A 6,403-nucleotide genomic window follows, 5' to 3' on the forward strand; every position below is an offset into this window, starting at 1 on the left:
CAAGATGTGCAAATAAGGTGGAATTCTAGGTATGACATGTTTAATAGGCTACTAGAAAACAAAGAGCCCATCATTTCTTGCTGCACTCTTTTAGAAATGTAGGACAATTCAATTTTCTCTGCCAGGGAGTGGGACATTTTAAAACAAAGTGTTGAAGTTCTTTCACTATTCTATCACGTGACTGAAAAAGTTTGTGCTAAAAAATCTCTGACTCTTTCAAAATCCTTCCTATTGATTAATATTATCAGAAAGCGTATGACACAATTTGAAAGGTCAATCACATTAGATCCCCTAGTCTCTGCAATGGTCAAAGAGATTATGTATGATTTCAATAAGAGGTTTAAAAATAAGGACACAGAAAAGGTAGGGGGAAAAGCCAAAGAATCTTGGGACACTAGTGATTTAATCACTCAAGCTGCATTCCTTGATCCTCGTTTCAAACATAAATCGTTTGTGAACAGAAACCAGCTGGATGATGTGAGAGCAAAGGTGATTAGTCAAATCACTCCCCATATGACTACAGTAGAAGAATCAGTGGACCAGCCAATCATTCAAGAGAAGAAGAAGAAGAAAGACGACCTTTGGGATGATTTCGACTTGGATGTGAATCAACTGTGGGCTACAAGTAGTAGGGACCCCAAGGCTGTAGCAAACGTTGAGTATGATAAATACTTAGCCGAACCTCTTCAACCGCGAAAAGAAGACCCTCTAAAGTGGTGGAATGAACGGAAAAATGTTTATCCATTGCTTTACAAACTTATTTTGAAACGGCTATGCATACCAGCCACTTCTGCACCTAGTGAGCAGATATTTTCCAAGGCTGGAAACATAAAAACTGAGAAAAGGAATCGTTTCTCTCTGGACACTTGTCACAAATTTCTTTTCTCAATCAAAACATGAGATAATCAACTAAAATTGAAAAAGCTTAATAACTAGATAACTAGAATCTAGTTATTCAGTTATTAGGCTTTTTTAATATTAGTTAATTATCTCATCTAGTTACTAGATGTCCTAGATAGGACAAGTTTTACATGAAAGTTTGAAATTTAAAGATAATGGACAAGTTAGAATGGACTTAAATAATAATAATAACTAGTCTAATATTTTACTAGCCTATTATTTCAAATAAATGTCTAATATTTTTATTTCAAAGATACCAGTCCAGTATGAATAATTTTGAAATTAGAAAAGCATGAAAAGACTACGTGAATAAGTTGTTTGTAATTTTGAAAATATTAATCAATTTTCAACCATGTATGGATAATTAAAACTACAAAAACCACCATGCTTATTTCATTTTAACTTGAAACAATGAAGCTGTACAAAATATCAAGCCAAAATCTATTTAGAGAATTCAATTCAGTGATTCAGTCACACTTTATCATCAAGTGAACGTAATGAACGTGTGACCTGGTTCAAAAGACTTTGTCAGTATGTTGAGTGAACGTTTAGGATTTGAATCTGACAATTGACCTTGTCTTACACATCTCTAATTTGCATTATGTTGGGTTGGTGTTTAATTTTATTAGATTATATTAGTATTCTATTCTGTTGGGTTAGGATAGTGTTGAATAATTTCTTTGAATGAAGTCCTCCACATAGGCCACACTGTTCAGCCTGAACGTTTTGAAATTGTCTCACATTTCCGTACACATCTCATTTCATTCATTACCAACATTACCAAAATGTATGGACAAATCTTTCCTTGAACCCTCTGATTGCAACTTGCACCACATATTTTGGCGTGAAGATCCAAGCAAGGCATTAATGGAATATTCTCTCAATACAGTCACATATAGGCTACTGGAGATTTCAAGGTGCAGAAAAAGAGTTCAACAGGTGCGCATGATTGTAATGAACAGAACATAGAATGTTTGAGACAGGCATTAAGTGTTGAGAGCTGTAGGGCGGTCTATGACCAATCCGATCCAGATCTACAATTTATAAATTTCCATAGGAATCTGCTCTATCATTTCAAGGTACATTGTCCGGTCAAAACAGTCAGCAAGAGATTGAATGATAATAGGCTAAGAAAACGTTTGAAAGGTCAGTGGATGACTAAGGAGATAGAAATAATGAGATCTCTTCTAGAGATAGCAAAAACGAGAGTGAGTGAAGGAGTGGACATAGACATACAACTACTTAAAAAAGTAAAGGAGCATTATAACAATAAGGTTGAAGAGGCAAAGAAAAAACATTTCAGTGAATATATACTTTCCTCTGCCAACAGAACCAAGTCTAGCTGGGAGATTGTGAATAGACTTAGAGGGAGTAACAAAAAAAGATCAATGCCCACCGAAATTGAATATAATAACAAACTGATTACAGGTAGCAAGTCCATAGCTGAAAGTTTTAATCACTTTTTTGTATCCATGGCTCCAGCAAATGAAAACTCTGCAGCACAAGAATCATTGAAAAAGAAAAGTCATAAAGAATGTTCCAAAATTTTTTTTCTTTTTCCCACAAATGTCAATGAGGTTGTGGGAGTTATAAAAAACCTAAAAGCTAAAAAGGCTGTGGGCCCAGATGAAATCCCGGTGTCAGTAATTAAGGCATGTTGTCATAATATAGCAGAACCATTGGTATTCATTATCAACTCAATGTTTAAGACAGTTATATTTCCAGACTTATTGAAAATAGCCAAAGTGATTCCTATCCTAAAAAAGGTAATGTTATGGATATTAATAATTATCGACCTACTTTAGTTTTAAATACGTTGTCAAAGGTTTTTGAGAGGCTCATTCATGAAAGAATTATGATTTATCTGTTAAAATTCGATTTGCTTTTCAATTGTCAATATGGTTTTATGAAGGGAAAGTCAACAATCACTGCAGCGGTAAATTTTTTTGAGTCAATTGTGAAAGGGATTGATGCTGGTGATTATGTAACTGAGCTCCTATTGCACCTGTCAAGAGCCTTTAATAGTGTCAATATCGATATTCTTTTATTCAAGTTATCAAAGCTCGGAATTAGAGGCGTGGCAAATAGATTGATAGCATCATACATGAACAACAGGTTCCAGTACACATGTATATCTACTCCTAATGGGTTAGTAAACTCAGCCAAGTTACCATTGACACGAGGTGTACCACAAGGCTCCATTTTATATATATATAAATGATATTCAATTCAATGTTCCTGTCACTGATAAAATTACTCTCTATGCCAATGATTGAACCTTGCTATTTAAGAGATCAGATCTCATAGACTTGGAGATTGAGGCAAATAACATGGCAAATGAGGTTGTGCAGTTTTTTAATGATTCAGACCTCACTATAAATTCAAACAAAAGTCATGTCATCAGCTTTGATTATAATTATCGTCCTTTTCACCCCACCATAACACTTGGTGAAATGAACATTGAAAGTTGTACTGTTGTGAACATGTTAGGTTTGTTGATGGATTCCAAGCTTAATTGATGGGATTAATTGGGGGGATCATGTAAACAAGATATCATTGAAATTGAGTAGGTCACTTTTTGCATTTAGAAATATAATAATATTAAGAAACGGATATTAATATTATATATAATATTTAGAAACGGGTGCCTAAAACAACAGCAAAAAGTGTCTACTATGCACTGATTGAATCCCACATTGCTTATGGCATTGAATTATGGGGGAGTACCTCGAAGCAAAACATTCAAAGAATTTTTGTTTTGCAAAAGTCCGCAATAAGATACCTGGAGGGGCTCAAATTTCCACAGACATGTCGGGAGTCTTTCAGTAGCCTAAGTATTTTAACTGTTCCATCATTGTACATTTTCAAATCAATATTACATGTGAAGGATAGGTTGAATTCATTCCAAGTTAACTCAGATATTCATGGCTATAACACTAGAGGAAGGAACAACATTTCAGTTGAGAGACATAGGCTGAGTGTCTTTGAGAAAACACCTACTTATAGGGGACAAAAGTTTTTTGTGAAACTTCTGGCTGATTTGAGAAGTATTGTTGAAGAAAAACAATTCAAAACAAAACTATATTCTTTTCTCAGTGAGAAGGCTTTCTATGAGGTTGACGAATTCTTGTTAGAGTGAAAAAATTATTATCTAAATTTTGCAAATTTAATGAATTGTTAAATGTTATTAGAGTTTTATTTTAAGATTGATATTTTATGTTATTATGTTATTTATCTGTGATGTTTTTCAACTGTATTACATTGTTTTTGTTATACTTTTGTTGAGAATAAAATATTATTATATTATATTATTATTATATTATATTATTATTATTATTATATATTATATTATTATTATTACATATGGCTCAGCTCCTGCAGCCTTCTTAGCCACACACACACACACTCTGAATCAACATGCCAACTTCAAAGCAAATGATGATGCTGCACTCTCTCATGTAATGAAGAATGATTTCTACATTGATGATTAATGGTTGCAATTCTCTTTCAAATCTCAAAAATTTATAAACACTCTTGATAAGGGGGGCTTTGATCTTCATAAATGGATGTCCAATTCAACTGAATTTTTAAATACTATTCCACATTGGTGTGACTCATTCCAAATTACTGGCTAGGTCGTATGTCTGGTGGTTTATATCTCTTGAGACCCAACCCTGATATTTGTCCTCAAATGAGGACATCGAGTAATACCATGCTATGTAATCGAAATTCGTCTGTGCTGACTTCAATCCCGATGACTTCAATCCCGATTTTATTACATTTGAGGACATAATGGAGAGCACTCTAGTGTTCTATGTTTGAAATAAACAGCTGTATTTCAGTTGGAAAAAATTAAACGGTTGATGCAGTATGTTCGGTTGTCGGTTTCGTTTTCATTCATGAAAATTGTTCAAAATTATTGAATTTAGACTATTGTTTCATGTTTTACGTGAAATTTAATAAGTCCTCTAACGCTTTATGCATTAGGAAACTGTTTTTAATTGTATAATATCTTCAAAATGTACTGTTGAAAAAAGTACTCGTTTGAGGACACTGGGACTTGACTGTTCTTTTCGAATTTTTAGGTTAGGTCATTGTTTTGATCCAGTACATTGAAGCGGAATTGAACCAAAGACGTGATTATTGTGTTTCCATCATTTTTATTACAATAATTGAGTTTTATTTCAACAAAAAATGGTGATGGAACTGTTCAATTATTTAGTTTTTGTGGTTAACAGTTACTTTTTGAACTGAGGACTGTGATAGAAGTGTGTTTTTGCTAAGATTGTACCATGGAATAGTTTAGTACATTGTTTTGACAAACCAAAGACATTATTATCATATTTCCATAGTTTTTATTACAATAATTGAGTTTTATTTCAATAAAAAATGGTTATGAGACTTTATAATTATTTAGTTTTTGTGGTGAACTGTTAATTTTTGAGCTGAGGACTGTGATAGAAGTGTGTTTTTGCTAAGATAGTACCATGGAATAGTTAAGTACATTGTTTTGACAAACCAAAGACATTATTATCGTATTTCCATCATTTTTATTACAATAATTGAGTTTTATTTCAATAAAAAATGGTTATGAGACTTTATAATTATTTAGTTTTTGTGGTGAACTGTTAATTTTTGAACTGAGGACTGTGATAGAAGTGTGTTTTTGCCAAGATAGTACCATGGAAAAATTCAGTAGTTTGAGTGCTGATAGGATTTTGGATTTGATTGAAAATGGTAATTTATCAGAGTATAAAGATCTATCTGATGGTGATGATCTTGACAATGATCCTCATGAAATTGTAACTGGACCTTTGGATGAAGAAGCTCTTCCTCCTCTAGATTTTAGCGAAATTATTGATGAGTCAGTGGCTACTGAAGCTGAAGCAACAGCAGAAGATGTTGAAGATGCCCCAGCTCAACAAGTGACAGGAACAACTCAAAGTCAAGTGCACACTTGGAATGATGAGAATCAATTTGAACCTGTAGTAATAGGCCCAACAGTGGATGACGACAGTGTAAAAGACAGAGAAAATTGGAAACCTATTGATTATTTCAATCAGTATATGAATGATGATACTTATGCAAAAATAGCTGAGAATACAAATATGAGAACAGTGTATACAACTGGGAAAAGCATGAACACGACTGATGACGAAATTGAAAAATTCATTGGAGTAGGATTCAACATGAGTTGTATAAAATATCCACAGATAAGAATGTTTTGGAAAAAATCATTTAGTATTTCACTAATAACAAATACAATATCAAGAGCTCGGTTTTTTCAATTAAGAACCAATTTAAAATGTGTAGATGACAATCGCATTGATGAAAATGTCAAGAAACAAGATAGATTGTGGAAAGTTAGGCCGGTGCTGGATTCTGTCAGAGCAGGGTGTTTGCAGCAGCAGCGAACACCTAATTTGTCTATTGACGAACAAATGATCCCCTTCAGTGGACATACCACATTGAAACAATATGTTAAAGGTAAGCCCAACCCTGT

Source organism: Nilaparvata lugens, chromosome 8 (assembly GCF_014356525.2).
Source record: "Nilaparvata lugens isolate BPH chromosome 8, ASM1435652v1, whole genome shotgun sequence".
NCBI lineage: Eukaryota > Metazoa > Arthropoda > Insecta > Hemiptera > Delphacidae > Nilaparvata > Nilaparvata lugens.